Source organism: Beta vulgaris, chromosome 8 (assembly GCF_026745355.1).
Source record: "Beta vulgaris subsp. vulgaris cultivar EL10 chromosome 8, EL10.2, whole genome shotgun sequence".
NCBI classification, from domain to species: domain Eukaryota; kingdom Viridiplantae; phylum Streptophyta; class Magnoliopsida; order Caryophyllales; family Amaranthaceae; genus Beta; species Beta vulgaris.
The window spans coordinates 59710647-59732731 of record NC_079209.1 but is presented as its reverse complement, the minus strand read 5'-3'; positions in this window follow the sequence as shown (position 1 = coordinate 59732731).

Below are 22085 nucleotides of genomic sequence, written 5' to 3'. Positions count from 1 at the left end.
AGACATGTCTTAGAAATCATAATTAAAGAAAACAACACAATAAAATTATGATAGAGGAAGTATTAGGATCGGAGTATGAATTTTATTGAATGAAAAAAGGAACATTTTCTAAAATTAAACTCATTATGATTATATATTTTTTTAGTTCGAACACCTAAAAATTCCTCCTAGAGGTATATATAGTCCAACACTCGCAAATTAGGTTGGAAACCCACACAAGGCGACCATAGAAAAAGCAAAGGCCTCATTTTGTTCAATATCATGAACTACAAATGCTCTAATTCTGCAAATATATGTGTAAATTCTCAGCATGAGGCCAGATTGTATTAATAAAATAAATCATGATCACTTAAAATTCTCTTACGCTCTCTAAGCCTCCATTATCTCACAAAGACTTGAGTTTAAACCTAGGTATGTTATTAGTTACCCATTATACCCTTTTAATTTCCAAATTCTTTAGGCACCTTCTAAATATAGAACTCTCTAGCTCTTTAATAAAATTCAACTGAACTCTAACTCAACCTCAATTAAGACTACTTGTCTCCTATGCTTCAAAATCTAACATTTTCAACTTCGTTCAAGTTTTCCCAAAATGGGGGCTTACTTATCTATAGACTCTAGCTTGTAAATGGAGTCTCTTTTAAAAGATGTTTTGAAATTCTTTCTTGTTTGGCCTCGCATAAGCAGGAAGTTGCATCAAATGCTGCTTTTTGCACTCTACATCATAAGTCATCTCTCATATAGTCTCATGTCTCACATACATCTCATTCGAGTCTGACTTGATCACTACTCGGTGATACCAGTGTTGTCCAAGATTCACTTGTATATACTTGATCACTACTCGTGTGTTCTATCGCATTTGACATAATACTTCATTTGGATACTTGATTTTCGAACTAAAAAACTTAAGATTTTTTTTATACAAAATAGCCATGTCGGACACTTGGATGCGCATATCTAAGTAGACACTATATCCATGTCTGGATAACATCATTGTATCTTATTGTAATAGTTGAAAGTTGTGACTATAACTTATTCCGTATCTCTATTTGTCTTTGTTTTTATGCATTGGGTTACCACATGATTTCTATTCACTTGGTTTACCTTCATGAATTAATGTCTATACTAAATTAGCCTATTACAATGTTTCAGAATTTTGTTTTAGGTTTTTCTTTAAATGGCGTCATGTCCATTTGTGTGATTTGATAGACATTGGAATTATCTCAACTTGTGACATGCAAAAACTTTTCAAGTGGATTTTATCCAAATGACCTTACTCGAGAGGTCTAGGAAGAAGACATTATGCCGACTGTACATACCTTTGTACATTTGCGTTTGTATTTCTCGTGTCCTTGCATGAACACCCAATAATTCAACTAAACCATTACCTCATTAGTCTTGATCGAAGGATGAACAATGAACAAGTCTAAATACCAATAAATCAAGTAAAATCTGTTCAATACACCAATATATTGATTTCGCTTTATTGGCCAATTAATATGCGAAGAATCCCGAAATTGGATCGAAGAGAAGATATAATATGGAATCCTCGCAAAGCTACAGTTTATTAGCTAGAAACAATTGCTTGCACGAAACCTATTATGAGGGATGCAAATTTGAGGCAACTGTTGAGTTTGATGGTGGATGATTGAAACTGCATGTTAAACATCTAGATTTCACTTTTTTTTGAGGACGGGGAAAATTTGCATTCATTAAAAACGGATGTTTAGCATGACGCTAATACAACCAAACATAAATGAAGAAACTAACTTGAGCGTTACTCGCTCTTACATAACAATTACAATAACATAAATAACTTAAACTTAGATAAAGCTGCTTGATTTGGAGGTATGTGTTGTAGCTCTTCTGTTGGTGGTTGACAAACGCCATAACAATGATGGAAGCTGGGAGAGGAGTGGCTTGATTTCATAGTCGGAGGGACGAAGATTTGGAACTCTCACCTTAACCAATCTCCGCGACCTTCTGTCACATGAGATTCTTAAATCGAGATTCCTGGAAGAGTCATCTTCCTCTGTGACTCAATACCCTCTTAAATGGGTATTACAAGCTTCTCCTTCTCACAGGAGAACCTCAACTTAGTTGACGAGCTATAAACCCAATTTACAAATTGGGGAGCCGCTTTCAGATATCTTTTTATCAAGGCAATGATTGATAACCTCATTACCAAGCTAAAATGAGATCTAACCATGGTTAGATCTCGAAAAATTATCCGATTACCAAAATCGGATAAAAAAAACTCTAGCCATAAAACCTTTTGTCATGCACTTCCACGCTCTATTCCATAAAACAAAAACGGAAACCCTAACCAACCATACAAACCAAGCCCAACACTTTGAAGACAAGGACTAACTCAAGCAATTAACAAACTTATCAAGCAGATTGAATAAGCAGGCAACTTATTACTCATACTAACCCAACTAAGAATTAACAATGTAACGCAGGGAAGTAAACAACTAAAACCAACACTTAGGATGTATCAAGGATAACAACGCACGTAATAACGGGGAATGGGAATGTGAATGTGAAGCCAACACACACGAACGGGGGATGGGGGATGGGGGATGGGGGAAGGAAAGACTCACTAAGACACTAAACCAGAAGGGGAGGGGGAAAAGGATGCCCGAAAAAACTAGGGGGAGGGGGAAAGGGAAGCCCGAAAAAACTAGGGGGAGGGGAAAGGGAAACCCGAAAAACTAAGGGGGAAGGGGTGCCGACCACTTGAGGTGGGGGAGGGGAAAACGACGCAACACGGGGGAGGGGGGGAAATCAACGACCGGCAAACTAAATAGGGGAGGGGAAAAAACCGACGATCGATGAACTAAATAGGGGAGGGGGAAGGGAAGCCCGACGACCGGCGACAGTGGATGGGGAGGGGTAGACCTTGCCGGCGACGAGAACAACCAACTTGCTCGCCAACGAACTAGAAAGGAACGATGCATGATACTATACTCGACAAGGGGAACCAGAGAGGGGGACGCCGAAAGAAATAACTAAGCACAAGGGTAAACTGATAGGCTTGTCGACAACCGTGCGTCAGGCCGACCACCAGCAAACTGCTAGGGAGGCGGGTAAACTTAGGGTTTGCATAGGGTTCCATGCAATGGCGACATATAAGAAGAAAATACATGATGTTGTAGAAGTTGGTGCACTCATTGATGAACTTTATCCAAGGAAACTGGGGTCTGGTTGAATCTTTGATCATTGCAAGTTGATGTCCTTAACACTAACTTACCCATGGTTTAGGTCCTCCCAATATTCTTTTTAAAGGTAAGATGAAGGGGGTTCACTTAAGGGAGATAAGGAGTATTCTTCAAATGAGTCCCATGAGGTTTGATCCCTATACCTCAGGGATATGAAGTGGGAAGCGATACCACTACTCCACCACTACCTCAACCTCTTAGGTCCTCCCAATATGCTTTACTTTATACTTCCTCCGTTTTTTTAGATGACCCGTTTTGACTTTTGACACGATTCACATGTGCAACTTTGACTATCTTTTGTGATTTGTACTTAAGGAAAAATATAGTTATGTGGGATCTTGTTAGATTCGTCTCTATGTATATTTTCATAATATCATCAACTTTTTGTAATTTTTTCTTATTGATAATTAGAGATATAAAGATTTAGAATAGTGCATTGACATGTGTGTCCAAGAAAAACGGATCAACTAAAAAAACAGAAGTAGTAGAAAAGTCTACATTTTTTTTTTTACTTTATATTCTTTTTCCATTAGCCATAACTCAAAGATCATAATCAATTAATATAATATACTTTGCTAAAATTGGTAAGGAAGAACATAATAAAAAAAGATTCTTAAGGTAACTGACATTATTATTCTTGAATCATCATGCATCTACAGAAAAAGATTACCATGCAATAGTTAAATGTTATTCATGTTGTAAAGTCTTATTAATTATTGAATAATTGAAATTAAGACGGTGAAAGCCCGACATTTGTACACTGACTACTGAACATCTCAATAAAACACTATAGAGAATTTTTCATAACTTCTTTTTTCTAAGTAATTGACACCTATAAATTACAATAACGCCAAAATCTCCACTAAAAGCATGATCTTTAACCATATCATATCCCTTCCGATACACAATTATCCTCTTATCTTGGTCATCTTTCCATTATTGAGCAAATAATACAACTTACAGAATTCAGTGATGTCAATTTTACTTTGCCAAGATGGTCGAGACAAAAGGCACCTGGTTGGAGTGGTTGTTCTCTATTGTAGCTTTCCTTTAGCCTTTTCTCTATATATTACCCTTGATTGGTTAATTCAAAGATTTGGAAGTACCTCAAAATTCCACGTGCATGCCTTTTGCAATTTGCATGTATAATTTGTCCAGTAATTATGTAACTTCTACATTTTAATAGTCTAAACGAGTATTAAAATGGATACATTGAAAAATCCTGCTGGTTATAGTACGTAGTTCACCAAGTAAATCGTGGTCATAATATAAGGGTCTATGTATGTTTACTTGGTGTATGACTTGCGCGTACGTCTGCACGCATGCAACACTTCTTAGTGTTTATTTTTGCTTAAATTGATATATTCTTTAGAGACTACTAAGGTTATGTGCAGGGTGATCAATCGCATAGGGTTCTCGAAATACAAGAGTCTAGTTTTATTAGTTGTCTGTTCAAAAAAAAAAAATCTAGTTACAAACTATTCCTTTTCAATATTATTAGTGTAATATTGGATGTAAATTTAAAAAGCTTAATTTCTATTTGGTATTTTTCTTCTCCTCCTCCAATAATTCTCCAAAAAAACTGGGTCCAGGTGCATTTCATGAACAAGGTACCAAGTACCGAAATTGGTATGTCATGTTTACGTGGCCCATAAAAACAAGTCTGAATCCCATATATTGTTGCAGACTCAAAGCTATTTTTATTAGCTTACCCAAAAATATATAAAAATATAAATAAAAAATCAGCAAGTGTATAGAACGAACGGGTATCCGATCGATTTTGGAATCGGTTACCTAGGTCTGATTACGAAAACCTGGTTACGATTCTATAAGCCAAGATCCAACTCTAGTTCAGGATTCGACTCTAGTGATAAAATTGATCGGATCTGTTCCCGGTCTTACTCACCTCTACTTATAATGTTATTGCAGGTGTTAGCAAATCTTTTTATTTGATTCATACACATTATATTTATTAGTTCAATGAATTAATTTTAGAAGGCCATGTAAAATGCTTTCCAATATAGAATGATAAAGCAATTTCTTCTTGATAAAATAATAATAGTATAAGATAGTACATAGACCAGGAGACAATGAATCAAAAGTGAATAGAGGAAGATGCTATCAATTTCCGAAAAAACTTTTTAACATATAAAATAGAAAAGCCTTGACTTTAGCATCAACTACAATGATTTAAAACACCATGTATCATATTAATCAAGATGATAATTATAAGATATGATGGCTTTTAGAAAGAAGAAATGGGCTTCAAGAAATTCTTTTTATGCTTGATTAGTCAAATCTTTTAATGATGCCTGACTTGTTTTAACTCTTTTATGTACGTGGCTTAATCGCTGAACACTAATCAGAGAGTTCTCTGCTAAAAAAGAAGATTTTGAAGAGATATGAAAGAGATGGTCACCTCTCATGTAAAGACATGTAGGACCTCAACAAATTGGACATGAATTTCAGCATGGTTTGATTATTTGCCTAGCTAGTTTTACTTCCGTACTGTTGGACGGCTCATTATAACTCCATTTGGTAAGTGTAATTCATGGATGATTGATTCTTAGGTGGCAATAGAATATATGAAAATTCTACTCCTTCCGTTTAAAATATAATTCCTGTTTTATTTTGGGAGTTAAAATTTAAAAATTAAAAAATTTGGACCAAATACTCTCACTAATGTATTTAAAAGAACATACTCATGTGTGGTCTTGTTAGATTCGCCTCAATGTGTATATTCAGAATATGTTGAAACCTATGAAATGCCCACTTGTGAGTGTCCCACATTGGAGAAAGATGAGAGAATAAACCACTTTATAAGATTAGGAGTTACTCCTCCTATCACCAATTGGTTTTAAGATGGAACCTCCTAACTTGTAAGTGGGTTAAACTCTCCTCCTCCTTATTGGGTTACTCAGGCCCATTTTCATATAATCTGAAAAATTTAACATGGTATCAGAGCCCGGGTTGTGGGTTTCTTCTAAACTGGGCCTCTAATCAAGCAACTGGGTAAATACATATTCTTAAATGGTATTACTCCCTCCGGCCTTCAATCTATAATAAAGTGCTTACATTCTATTTTGGGTATCCCAAAAATATCGTGTCTACTTCATTTTTTTATCAATTTATTTTGACTAAGTTATTGTCAATTTTTATACAAAATTTTCGAATATCTTTCTACCTTTCTTTCAAAATGTATGCTCCTATTTACCGCTTTGTACCATTCCAAGGAAACTTTATTGCTTTTTTATTTCTTTGAAGGAAAATGGTAGTAAAAAAAGTAGTTCCAAGACAAGAGTATTTTATTAAATACTTTTATTTGAGAATCAACTGCTACTCCTCCATTCTCCTTAATTCATGTGAAAAGAAAAAGTAAGCACTATATTATGAGACAGGGAGAGTATTATTTTAGTAATGTATGAAATTTTCACGTGTTGACACTTTTTATATTGAGTATGCAGCCTTAAAGGCTCCATATATCATTTTTCAATTTTAAATTTCAAACTTATTTTGAACCATTATATTTTCCATGATAATATTAAATACAAGTATACAAACACATATAAATTTCAGTAATTTATTCTAGACACGGAAAAAGGATCGGAATTAATTAAGTTGGTTGTTATAATGTTCTTTTCATGACTAAGAATTACTACTTATTGTTATTTGTAATCGCAAATTCACAACGATATAATTGGTGAAGGTGCGAGCCCCTAAAACACAAGATAAAAAAGATATGGAAAAGCAAATTTGTTGATTTAAAATAAAACTCTCAAAATTAATTGTAATTCAGTTGAATCCTTTCTACTATATTTTGTGCGCATTAAAGGACGGCATCAACTATAATATAATCTATTTTATGATGCCAATATCCTTTTTTCCGGTTCATGATTAGAGCTATTATAGAAATAACACATATCCAAATCACAAGCTTGTAAATATCATCATCGATGTTGTTTTTTGACGGAAGACCAAGAGCTAACTATCGACACTTTGCGTTATCCGGACACATACTTCGTGAAATGGGTTACACATGTTTGTTGCCGGGGCAACAAGATCAAGTTGTTTCCTCTTGCATTTGTACATCCGATCCATAAGTACTCGTTGGTAAAAGTTTCTAATTGATTGAAACATATAAATCTTTTCATGATCCTTGCGTTGTTATTTAGTTATAAACAAATAACAATAAAGGTATTCACAATTGTATCAAATATAATATACTTCTTACATTTCGAAATAAGTGAAACACTTTTCTCTTTTATGTAAAAGTTTTAAGAAAAATGTTTTACTTATCACAAAACCAAAAAAATATTTTTTTCCCTAACAATATCAACATCAAATAATTAACTACATTCACCTACTACTAATTGAAATTTTCACTTCTTTCAAGGAACATTCTGCCTCCTAACTTTTCCCGACATTTTGTACTAAAATAAAAGGAGTAGAGAATCTACCAAATATCCCCACTTAGATTGTCATTGCTACTGTTTTGTTGTTCAAATTGCGTATTCTAACTAATTAAAGTTAACTCAATTCTTTTGTCGACAGCCGCAAATCTTGAAAAAGCCTGGCATAATTGAATACAATGGTACCAAAAATCATAATCACTACATAAGATTATATAAATACTCTTTTGTAAGTCTACGTTCGACCTATCAAGCGGGGACCTAAAAGGGACATTTCGAGATTGTGCGTGTTATACGCCTATATAGACTATAGTATATATTCTATCAGATCAACTGCGCGCAGTATAAGTTCCAGGTAATATGGTTGACCTCTTACTACTAAAGAGCACATATATGATATATGACTGACTACCACAACTGTCCTCCTATATAACATATGCCGACTGCTTTCACTTTCTTTCTTTCTTAGCATAGGTAAGGTTAAAGTGAGGAGTCCGGGACCGGATGTAGATGATTGATAGAAGCATTCTTCTAATTAATAAGGCTAACAAATTGTGCAATCACTCGATATAATAACACGTGGTACGGTGGCAGTACAAAGATAAGATTAAAAATAGATTAGATAAGAAAATTTCGACGTTAAACAACGAGTTAATATTATCGTGTTCATGGTACATTTTTTTTATAAAGGTAAGGGAAAAGAAGGTTAGGAGACCCTCCGCACGAGGGGAACTTTAACCCTTATCGTTTCAAGGATTGAATCAAGAGTTGAATGAGTACAATTTTCAATACAAAAACTAGAATCTATGAGGTGGCCAGCATTGGCAATCCGATCTGCTGCTATGTTTGCTTCCCGGTAGACATGTTGAATAGTCCAAGAAGAAAAGGAGCGGAGAGAAGTTTGGATATCCTGAATAATGTGGGCGATCTGCCAAGGGGAGGGGCAGATGCCTTTGATGGAGTTGATAACCATGATGTTATCTCTTTCGATGTGGAGTTGATAACCTGAATGAATAACGAGTTAATGTCGCGCTCATGGTACATACAGAGGCAATTTTGTAATAAATCTTCCAAAGATGTAAAATTCTACTCATTGCTAATCAATTATGTTCATTTAATTTGCCCACGTGAGCGAATCTTTTTGTTCATCCACCTTGCATACGACCCAATAACACTTGGACCTTTATTGTGTTTATAGGTTGAGCCTCAAGTACTGTGAAGATAAAATTCTCACTTGCATGTGATGAGTTGAGGCTAATATATCGAAGACAAAGAGGGAGCTAGATAGGCTGATCAACATTTCACCTATTATTATTTTATTATTAATTGGATATATGATGTTGTAATATCCCTGATGATTGCTTTAAATATAGGAATTTAGCAAGTTACTTATACCAACAAGATGCATCTTCTTTTAGGGTAAATTCATTATCTAAATTACTCTAATGTTAAGTGTGTTTGGCTGGAAGTAGTCTTCTGATAGGTGACCTCTTGAAAAGTTTCTCAGAGTGCGCACTAGTGAAGTAAAAACGTGCCAAAAGAACTTGTGTTGATTATTAAAGTAAGTTGTTTGCGCTTGATGTGTACAGGTGACAATAGACTCGATTCTATGACAGCGATCGTTCGACAATATACTGACTATGTGGATTTAAGATCCCAGTTTAGTTGCTTAACTGGGGAGGATTTGGGGCTATATCACCGGTTGTGGGCGAATATGATATTTTCGCTAAAACTACCTATTATATATCAACTTTAAGAAAAAACTTTATAAAACTTATTTCGAAAATAGCTATCCATAATACCCAATTTGTTTTAATAGCACTACCAATCAAAGTTTACATTTATATTGTTCCATCATTTGCCCGCTTTATGATTTTCCATCCAATGAACTTAGATTCACGAATTTTCCTTTCCCTCGTGAATTTTTTGTTTATAAGATCCACATACACATAGGTATAGAGATTCTTCGCAAAATTCATCTAATCTTAAATCTAAAATACAAATTGAGTTTTGATTTAAATCTTCAGCAAGTTCAAATATAGACTACTTTCTTTTGAATTTAGTTTTCAATTTTCTTAAATTGAAGCCTTTTATATATAAATTTCATAAATAGGTAGGTTTTCTTAGCTAGGTGGACTTATTTTAGGAGTTTTTGATTTGTGGGTTTAGGGTTTTAATTGATCGCATAACGTTACTAACTTTGCCTTCAAATTGATTTGACTGATCTCATTCCTTGATGTTGCAACCTGTACCTGGAGATGGGTGATGAACAATGATAGCGGAGACCAAAGAATCTTCACTATGGAAGGTAAATGAGGTAAAAAGGGAGTATAGAATTGGATTGGGGTATAAAAGAAAGATAGAAAGGTGATTGAATGATACGGAACTAGGGATGGGCATGGGTCCAGGACCCTACCTGGACCCTGTTGGACCCGACCCTAATTTAAGGGTCTGGGTCCAACTTTTTCAGACCCTAAGGGTCCGGGTCCGGGTCTGGGTCCAAGTAAATTTTTTAGGGTCCGGGTCTTAAAGTTTTGGACCCAGACCCGACCCTTAGACCCTAAACTTATCTAATATATACATTTTAACTTTTTTTTAAAAAAACAAATTGATTTTCTAAAAGATTAAAACCTAAACTAAAACACTCATTCTAAACTCTTATGTAAGTTGTGTTTATTTCGTTTTTTTTTTCAGTTTGTATGTTTGTGTATTTGTTTCGTTTTTTTTCAGTTTGTATGTTTGTGAATTGTGTTTGTTTCTTTTTTTTTTCAGTTTATAAGTTTGTGTTTGTGTTTGTTTCGTTTTTTTTAATTTATATGTTTGTGTTTGTTTCATGCGATTTTTTGTGTTTGTTTCATGCGAATTTCAGATGATTATTGATATTAATAATGCTAAAAATTTAGCAAAATAAAAAATTTAGGTCTGGACCCTCCAGACCCTCTAGACCCTCCAGACCCTAAGGGTCCGGGTCAGGGTCCAATTTTTTTAGACCCTTAGGGTCCGGGTCCGGGTCTGGGTCTGCAAAAATATTTAGGGTCCGGGTCTAGGGTCCAGCTGGACCCGACCCAGACCCTACCCTTGCCCATCCCTATACGGAACTAATTAAAGGGTACAATTGTCTTTTTCACTATGAGGGAAACCTATAAAGTGGGCCCTATTGACAGAATAAAGCAACGATAAAAAAATTACTCTCTCCATTTCATTTTAATCTACACACTACATTTTTTACGTATGTCAATGCAAAACTTTGAGGATATATATCTTTAGTTTTGTAGTTGTAACAATTATAAAAAGTACATATTAACAAAATACATGTTATGATGAATCTAATAAGATTCCACGTGACTATATTTTCATCCGCCTATAAATCACAAATGATGGTCAAAGTGAAATTTGTGAATAGTGTAAAATATCAAAGTGTGTAGATTAAAATGAAATGGATGGAGTAATAAGTAGTGTTATATTTTGGCTAATTTAGGTGCTAGTTAAATGAAAAGTAATAATAAATTGGATAGAACTAAAAATAGGTGGGAGCAGTCAATAAGAAAGAAGAGAGGTCAGTCTGTTCATAATTTCAAAAGAGGTTTCATACTAAAACCAATTGACAATAATAAAAGTAGCTCATCTAATTTACAATATGGTACTTTCTCTCTTATTTTTTCTTTCAATATGGGATAATTCGTATGTGCACAAAAACTATATATGGGGTTTACAAAAAAAGGTTTACAAGGTAGCTATTGTTTTCAAAAGTTGATATTTAATAGGTAGTTTTTGAAAATAAAAATACTAAAATAAATTAAACATGATGGAGAAATTAAATGATACGGGAAAGCTATATTCAGTCCTTAATACTGCATATAAGAAGTTAAAAATGGGAAAAAATATTCATTAATTGATCATTTATAATATCAATTGATGCATAATTATTTTATAATTTTACAACTTATTTCTATTTTAAATAATATAATGTAAATCTTCGTTGGATATAGGTGGCTACCACTGGAAAATTTTGCACATTTAATTCAAGATCCAGGAACCAATTCATTTCCTTTCTACATTCGTGTAATTCGTATCAGACAAGAAGGGCCCTGAATCGAAACAAAAAATTGACCATTCAATTAAAGTCCAAGCACAAACTTTATGCACACAAGGAAAAGGAGCCTCATCCCAGAAAAAAGATGAACTTTGATGCGCATTCTTAGCTATTCCACATATCACATATGTCCAAATACCGCCACAATTTTTTTGTCTTGGAATTTTTCTACCCCTCGTTTTACCTGCATGGATTTTAGTATTAAAGGACACAGCTAAACTATTAAAGTGGCAATAAAAGTGGAAACTAATTATACAATAGAAAGATTCACTTTTTTATTTTCATTGAGTAGTAACTAATCAACAATTCCTTTTGGAAAAATCACATGCTTAATTAATCAACCTTGCAATGTGCAACAAGTAGGTAAGGTGGAACAAGAATACAAGGTGAAGACAAATCGCATATGGTTGTACTTATCATTCTTGTTGTGTGGGGTTATTTAGTTTTCATACCGGTCCGGTTGGATCTTTATTTATTGACTGTCATGGTCAAATCATCTTGGAATTCCCTGATGATCAAGGTAAAAACGTATGTGATATCGATATTCCTATCATACCAGTCCTTAGCGGACACCTTACCGGTGTCAACCACTTGGGCCATTCTTAAATGAACTTGGCCTGATCCATTACTATCTTAGTTAGGTCTATGGGCCTAAAGACAAATATCAAAAGAGGATAGAATTATATTCAGTCAATAGGATAGTGTCCTACCTAACTTGGGACACTGCGGGCTCCTATAAATACCTCATGGTGTTCATAATCACAAATATACTACGCTTAAGAGTTATCGACTTTAACTTTCTTCACTTAGGCATCGGAGGGGCGTTCCTTGGATCAACCCCCGAGGTTAGTTTACGTGTTCAGTATTCAAACTGTTCTACGTGATCAGAGGATACCAGTTCACCTCAACATCATTTATTCCATAGTGGAACGTAACACTTTGTCCTATCAGAAAATTATAAGTATGTGTCATTCTTTCGTTACCTTCTAAGTTCTAATGTACGTAAACTTCCCCAACATCATCGATTTAATAATTTTCCAAAAGCGATTCTATCATAAAATAAATGAAGAATAAGAGCTCATCAAATTTTATAAAATAATTAGAAAGAAATGAAGGTTAGAAGCCAACAAAACGGGGGACATAGAGAAATATTTCTTTTGTATTCTACATTCGTACACGAACATAAAACCATGGTACAAATTTTCCAAGAAGAAAAGAGAGAGAGAAAAAGAAATTCCGAGAAACAAATTAATCACATATTCCCATAGATTCACTAGTAGAAAATAATAATTTGCGTTTCCCTATTTGTGTCGAACAGAAAAAAGACTGACGCAATGTGAAGGAACAGACTATTTGCATCGCATGTTAATAAAAGTCCGACACAAATAACCACAATAAATTAGTAAAAAGAAGATTTGCGTCAGATCTTCAGGAGCATGCGACGCATATGATTAAAACTAATTGCGCCGGATAGGCCCAAGGTGCGTTGCATATTTGTGAGGTGGTAAATCTACGTCGGATGGACTTTATGGTCCGACACACATCACCAACCCATTTCCCCCTTTTATGTTTTAGGCTTTAGGGTCTCAATTGTAATCTCTCATTCTCTAATAAATCGTCTCTCTCTTCTCTAACCTAGATCTATCTTCTCTCTCTCTCTCTCTCTCTCTCTCTCTCTCTCTCTCTCTCTCTCTCTATTCTTGAGCGCCTCTCATCTCTCCTCTAACCACCTAAATCGCCTCTCATCTCTCTCAACTCGTCGCCTGATTTAATCAACTCGTTCTCCTCGAAACCTCCGGCGTCAGTAAGTTTAGGCAAACTACAAGGTAAACTATAAGGGGCAAAGTCGAATAATCTAGGCAAACACTCGAAATCAGTGGCAAACTGCAAGGTATCCACTCGAAATTAGCACTCTGAATTCACTCAAACCCTAGCCTCTTATCGCTCAACTCACCATTGATTCTGAGTGTTGTAATGTGTGAAGTCGAGTAAATTTAGGGTTTGAGTGAATTTAGGTTTTGGGTAATAATAATTCGACTTTTGTGATGTGCGAATTGTCGAAGAAGCATTAAGAATTCGAGTGCCTACTGAAGTTGAATAAGCATCAAGGTTCCTAATTTTCTTACATTAGTTTCTAGTAATCTAAGTTAGTTTTACATTTTGTTTTTTAGTTCGTACTTGAACTAAATTAGATTTATTGTTTAATTGAATGTTTAATGGTTGATTTCTTAGATATAAATTAGGGTTTTGTTTTTTTTAGATCTGGATTGTTGTTCACTATTCAAAGTGTGGTCGATTTTTACACTATTAGATAGTTAGGTCTATGTTTGATACGCCTTTTTTTTTAGGTGAACTGTTGTTTGGGAATTTCTTTTAAATTTTATATAGATAGTTCAATATTTTTAGGTTCAATTCAAATTTCAGATTTGTATGTTAGTTCGATTCAGATTTCATTTTTGTATTTAATTGTTCCTAGATACGTGAATTTATTTTTAAACAAAAAATATCAATTGTGTTGGATGTGACGCAAATGATGCTGGGGCTCAAGGGTCATGTGCGTCGCACTTCGCTAGCCATCCAACGCAAATAGCTTTCTATATCGTATTCGCATCTAAAGCAGATCATGTCTCCTACATTTGCGTCGAGACCTGTGTCGTTGGACCGACGTCCGACGCAAATGGTAGTCTCTGGTCCGACGCAAATCAATAATTATGTACTAGTGTAGGCATTCATCATCCCAAGGTTATACCTTTGTTTTGTGATAGTCAATCTACTTTACATATTGCTCATAATCTTGTCTTCCATGAAGCACTAAGCATTTTGAGGTTGATTGTCACTTCGTTCGTGATGCTATTGTTGATGGTCTCAATGCTCTCTTTTATGTCTCCACAGAGGCACATTTAGCAGATATATTTACCAAGGCTATTGGCAAACAACAGTTTGGGTTTTTGGTGTTCAAGTGGGGTATTTTTTATCCTTCCCATGATACGTACAACTTGAGGAGGATGTTAGGAAATTTATATAATGACTTTCGTTATATTAGAAGTCTCATATCATTTCTATGTGCGTTAGGATTCTATTTCTTTCACTACATAGGACTCTTGTACTATATATATTATTTTGCCATCAATAAGAAAATCATCACAAATTAAACCTAATCATATTTACAAATTTGAAACACCGTCCTAAACGAGATTGAAGTACGCTAAACTAATGCATTTGTCATTAATCAACGACTATGAGTTGATCGAGGGTACTAATAAAGAAGAATATTACAACGCCAATCTTTAGGAGTATTCTCTTCTTAAATAATTTTGAAACCACATATTTGTAATATTAGTATTAGGTTTATGTACTCCAGTCACATGCTTAGAGCCATACCAGTTGCCTTGACACAGGCTTCAGGGGACTTCATATGCTCTCTAATAGAAATTCTTTTTTATATGAACTAACAAAAAAATATCATAAGTCAATTCCATTGTGTATGTCTCCATTTGACTTGCAATGCACTCTACAAGAGAAAGGTGTTAAGCGAAAGATAATAGTATATTACATATGAGTTTAAACTAGTTGCCTTATACTTAAAAAAACAAAAAGAGACGGCTACAATAAAAAATTAAGGATTTTTTGTTTCAAACTATTTTTAATTTTCAAATTTTTGTGAGAAACTAATTTACAAAAAATTTATTGTCTCAAATTATCTTACATTTACCATTTCATTGTTGACAACTACCTTATGTCGGTTTTCGCATTAGAATTTTTTTCTCAATTCAAAATTGTGGGAGAAATCAAAATTTTCCTTGCAGAAATTACTTGAGATTCGAGGGTGATTGAAAGGGTGATTGTTTCAATTTCAGTTTAAGTAGAAAAGTAATTTTATAGTGGATTGGTGGTACATAGTGTCAATATAGATACGAGACAGAAAGAGACAAAGATATACAGTGCCATTGTATACCAGATATCACCAATTATTTTATCATGAGATAACCCTGTTGAATTTATACGTGGTGAGACTCTTCTTATCGAGATTTCATGAACCGCCCACATCAGACATATGTAAGTAGATGTATTGTCATACTTTGAACATGAGAAAAAACAATTTTATAAGCTTGAGGAGCTAAGCTTCCTATCACCAATTGATTTCAATTAGGGTGAACACTAATTTGATCTTGTAAATGGTCTAGACTCTCCTCCATACAGATGAAAATGGGTCTGACTTGGACCAACTTATACACAATCCGACTCTAGCCTTACCAGAAGTTGTATTTTAAAACCCGAGTCCAAGTCCGACATCATACTACAAAAATCCGAGTCCGACTCGACTTAAAATCCTAACATTCGACTACGACCCAATCCGACATTTTTCACCCTTCTTGTTAATAGAAAAATCTTCTATAATACAAATAATATAATCGTTACTTTGTTTTATTAATCATACGGAAATCTTATATAATACAAATGATCTAATCATTACTTTTTTTAATAATCATAGGGAAATCTTATATAATACAAATAATCTAAATATCAATATTATTTTTAACAATTATTTTTTCAATGGATAATACAATTGCCTCAAAGTAAGAGTTAGATTATGCGTACATAATACATTTATATACATGAAAAAGGGATTAATTGTCAAGTCTGAGTCGGATTTGGATGTTGGACTTTTCTATGAGATCCGACCCTCATCCGACTCGAAATCGGACATTTTAAATGGAGTCGGATGCAGTTTTTTCTTTGTCATGGTCGACTCAGATTTTTCATTTGGATCAGAGCAGACTAGGATTGTGTCTGGATTGGATTGTTGTCTCTACTCCATCAGCGGGTGCATCCTAGTCCCATTTAATATTTGACTAAATTTAACACTTCTTCAATAAGAAAATGGAGCATTAGTTATAACATTGATGTATACTTCCTATGACTATCTTTTTACTTACAACATTGAATCATGACACAAGGATTTAAGAGAGGAGAGAAGTATTACACGATGATATAGGAGAGCAGAGAGATAAAAAAAAAAGGAACCTCCATATACTTGGAGGATAAAGAGAGCATATATTGCCAAAAATGTCAATGTTGCAACTTACAAGCAATATGCAACTTCCTAAATGGAAACAGTTGCAACTTGCAAGTAAAAAGACGAAGGAAACAGTTGCAGATTTTCCTCAACACCCTGAACTATAGTGCAGGTGCACCCCACACTACCAACTACGACTTATAGCCAAAACACCACCAAGTACGGACCTAGGTGCAGTTCGTACCATAAATGAGGTTTGAAATCAGAATTCTCACCTCAATATAACTCATATAATAAAATAAACGAGGTCGGAGACCTGGGAGAAAATCGGAAAAAAATAAAATATTAAGATTCTCCAGTCGCCGTTGAGAATTCTGATATCCGGCCTCATTTATGGTAAGGACTGCATCCAAGTTCGTATTTGATGGTGTTCTGGCTATAAATTATAGTTGGTGGTGTTGGATGCACATGCGCTATAGTTCATAGTGTTGAAAATAACTAGGAAACAAATTCAGGAGTTAAACGAGGGCAATTATAGCTAATTGAAATTGATACTCTTGATTAGGTAAGATTTTGCTTTAAAAATGTTCTTAAAACAACTAGGAAACAAAAGGACATAAAGTGAAAGAATAATCAAAGAAAAAAGAAATATAGCTCCATATCATCACATAGTTCACATGAACAAGTCAAGAAGATGCGGCATAAACGGAAAACGGCATCTTGTGGATCTCAATGATGTATGATAGAAAGAGAGACAGATTGATTAATACGCATTATACTAATTAGAAGAAAAAAAAATGTGGTAGTTAGTGTTCAACCCATAGACTTATGCTGTTGATTTTGGTGGTTGATGCTTTGAGAATTAACCAAATTAAAGGTCAACGTTTAAGTGAATTACACGTGAGACAGATCAAAATCATCAAATATGTGAACTTTTGTAGAGAGTAACGAGGTAAGGGAGTGACCTGGATTTTTTAACACCTGGAGTCACTTGCAAGTTTTTTTTATATGAATGTAATGGTAATGGGAAGGTTCCATTTGCCAACTAGATAATAGCTAAGTGCCAATTACGAGCATGACATGGCTCTTTCGTGGCAAAGGCCATTGCGCTCTATAAGGAAATCCAACAATTATTTTCTAAATATTCAAATTGAAGGGAACAATTTACTTATTCTATATTATGTTTTAGAAAATCAATGGCATTTCTCCTTAATGATGGCTAACATAATTGATATTCAAATAGGGGTGTAAATGAGACGCGACACAATTAGCGGGCTATTTGAGATTGACTCGGTCAAAACTCGATCAAAGATTGATTGGAGTAAGCTTGAATTGGACTCGAGCTCGACTTGAGATGTTGGCGAGTCGAGTTGAATAACTCGATACTCGACTCGGATACTCGTGATAAACTCGAATAACCAATTATATATAAGAAAATACCTAATTTCGACATATTTTGTACCTTATGTTTGCTTTTAAGTCGAGAGACTTGCAAGCTACTCGAGATCTACTCGGTCAAAACTCGAGCCGGTCAAAGCTCGACTCGATCAAAGCTCAGTCAAAACTCGACTCGAAATGCATGCTAACGAGTCGACTCAAGCTAACCCAAACTCAATTCGACTCGCATCATTTACACCCCTGTCCCCTAATCATATCTTTCGTAAAGCAGATAAAGCAGTATGTTAAGTTGTTAATATGTATCATCTTCTTTTCCTGCATATCATCCACATTAAGACTTGTAGTAATGTGCAATTCTTCACGATTTTAGATCATGATATATTAGGTTTTGCACTTTTGAGAATAAAAATATGAGCGGGTTTTAAATGTTTCTTTATACTCGACATGTATCTAATATGTTACATCCAACTGATAGGCCTTGAACACATCTAAAATGTGTTGTCGATGCAGTGGCGTATCCAAGAATTACGGGATGGGGGTACGAATGAGAAAAATTCAAATAAAACAAAATACAATACTTGAGTTAAGTTACGACTAAAAATTCAAATCAAAATACAATGCCAATATCAATTAATAATTCAAATTACAACTAATTTAAAACGACAAAAATACATAAGTTTCAAATAAAAAAAATTACAAGTGCATCCGACGACCTTTCATAGATTGGAAGCGCTTAATTACATCATCATCACTAACTTGCAAAAAAAGATCTCTCTCAATTCAACTATTCAAGTAATTAGTAATCTCTAATTTCAATTCAACATTTAAATCTCTAAGTTCAATTCAACTATTGAAGTAATCTATCCTTTACAAATTAGCAGAAATTATAAAAAAAATTAAAAAAAAAAAAAACAGAAAGTGGCGACGGGAGTTACAGAATACAGACTTACAGTGAGTTCTGCTTCTTACTGCCGGCGGTTGCGTCTCGTGCCTCGTGGGCTCGTAGTCGTGGCGACAAGAAGAAGTGAAGAACTCCGGCAAAGGGCAAAATGGCGACAACAACCGAACAACGTGTACAATTCTGGGCACAGCGTGAAAGTGGCGACTGAAAGCATCAAAGCAGCTCGGCACAGCGGCACTCCGGCAGGCGAAAAGAAAGAAGGAGAGAGAAAAGAAAAAAGAACGTTATCTTTATTCTTTAGACTGACCAGAGGAGAGAGAAAGAAGGGGAGTAATTACTTTAGGGATGCGTGAGAGAGAGAGAGAGACTGAGAGAGTAATGAGGAGCGTTTTTGTCAGTTGTGAGGCCCGTTTCTTTTTTTTTTTCCTTTTTTTCTTTTTTTTCCCCTCAAAATTTTTTTTGAAAATGGGGGTACATCTGTACCCACTGTACCCCCAGTGGATCCGCCCCTGTGTCGATGGTTCATGTTTGAAAGAATCTGAAGAACTCTTACAATCTATGTATTGTAGGCTAGCTCTTAGAACATAACTATATATATAGTTCAATTGAATTCTGATACGAATTATGATTATACTCCCTCCGTCCCTAAATAGAGTGTCCATTCTTTTAGGCACAAACATCAAGAAAAATTCATGTGTATGACATTAGTTGTATTAAATCATCATAATTATATATAGAAATTGGTACAATTTATATGAATTGTTTATTAAGGAGAGAGAATGTGGGCCATATGGAAAAGTGGGAGATATTATAAAAATTGAAAGCAAATAAAATAATATTTTAATTGGTGGATCCACACCTAATAAGAAAATGAGAAATCTATTTAGGACAAACATAATTGGAAAAATGAGAATTCTATTTAGGGACAGAGGGAGTAGCAGGTAGAGCAGTAACTAAGTTGATATATTCGGGAGTAACTGATGAACAATTTTACTAAATGAATAAGCGAAGAGAAAAAAATATTCAAACTCAAGCACAATTCGAAGCGTAAAATTCTTACAAACAATTCATTTATATATTACTTGCCGCTTTTATATCATTTTTTTCTCTTGTTAGAACTTTGTGCTTTTTTAAGAAGTAAATCCATAAATCATCATGCCAAAATTACTTGTTCTTTGGCTTTATAATACTTAGTTGTTTCTTATGGAAGTAGAAGAGCTATGCTTTGTGTGTATTGCTTCTGTTATTTGTGACTTGAAATCTTGTGAATGGCATAAGGCTGACTTTGAATGCACATATCTCTCAAGGTTTTGATGTGATTCAAATTGGAGGTGATAGCTTGTTCAAAGAGCTTTCCAACCATAGGTCATATGCCCAATTCTGCTGAAACGAGAAAGTTATCCCCATTTTACGAAGAACTGCCGAGAGTATACCGCGACTCGTGGTTTGCAAGATGCGTTTCCGAATCAGTTTTTCTTTTTAGGGTTTTGTGCGGAGTATATTCTAGGGTTTTTGTGTGGGCTTCCTTATGTTATAAAAGGACCTCTTGGTGCTCATTATTTACACACAACTTATGAAACACTTTTAGCCTCTAGAATTTAGAACTCCTTGTATAATTCTCTCTGATTTTTCTCCATTATAGTGAAGAAGCTATAATCCCCCAGCTGTAGACGTAGGTCAAATTCGACTGAACCACATAAATCCTTGTGTTCTTTGTTTGTTTATCTTTATTGTTTTCTCACCTTTATTATTTCCTTAATCTTCTGTTCCGCATTAATCAAACTATAACACCCTGTTCCCTAACCACTTCTGGCTGTAAGAAACAAACAAAGTGACAAAACTCGTGTAATAAAACAAAAACAAAGTTTAATTTGCATGCTAAAACTACAATGCATGGTAAGTGTAACAAAGTTTAAAAGTGGGAAGAGTGGGTCACAACTCACAAGAGTACATGCATGAAACAAAGAATCGCTTACACGACAAAGGAATCGAAAAAGAAAAAGGATTTAAGTGACCAATTCAAGTCTATAGGCCAAAACAAAGTACTACTACAACAACAACCAGTCGAAATGCTACAATATAAATGGTACCATGTATTTGGACAAGGAAATGTACTGGTTTGTCGTGCATCATGGACCATCTGGAGAGAGGGGGTGGTCGGCCATTCCTGCCTACTGCGCCTGCGCGCTAGTTTTTACCTTTTTTTTGTGGCATGGTGAAATGCCGAGGTTTATTAAGTTTTCAAAGAATAAATGATTTCACGTTCTTCTTGTCGAAAAATATATAAACAAACATTATATTGAGTTGTACAACTATAGTGTTACTATTGTTGTGATTTTTAAAAAAGTGATGTTATAACTAACTCTGTGGTCATGAAAATCAAATCAACAACGAACCAAGGAAACTAAAGAAAAAGAAAAACATGGAAAGAACATATAGATATAACGTAGGGGATTCGAGTTTCTGGAGGAAGACCCAAAAACTTGAACTATGAAACAATGATTAAAAAAATCACTTTCCCGCAAACACACTCTCGCTCCTAAAACCTTGGAAAAGATGAGATACTAAGTTGGAACGATGAAATGCTGAAAATAGGATATTTATATTTTATACTACTAGAGCTAAAAGCAATCCAAGGGGTATAATTAAAACTTAAACCGGAAAAACACGTGCAGAAATAAACTTATTGGGTCGCGAGTCCAGGCCACACCGCTGCCCGGGCAAAAGGCTCGGACTCCCCATGACATCATGAGCCAAAGTTTCTGCCTCCACTGTCAAAAAAAGAGTCCTGCAAAGACCGAGCACCCTCGCGAGCCACAAAGTCGCTTGACTGAATCATTTGCTACCTGACCGGGCAATAGGTTTGAGTATATGATGTAAATTTATAAGTACGACTAATTCAAAGTTAATTATAAATCTTACATTATATGATCTTTAAACAAGATTTGAAACTGACAGTAACATCAAACAAGTGCGTAAATTTCAATTTTCTTATAATTTTTTTAAAATATAAAAGATTATTTATTTTATATTCTGTACTACATCA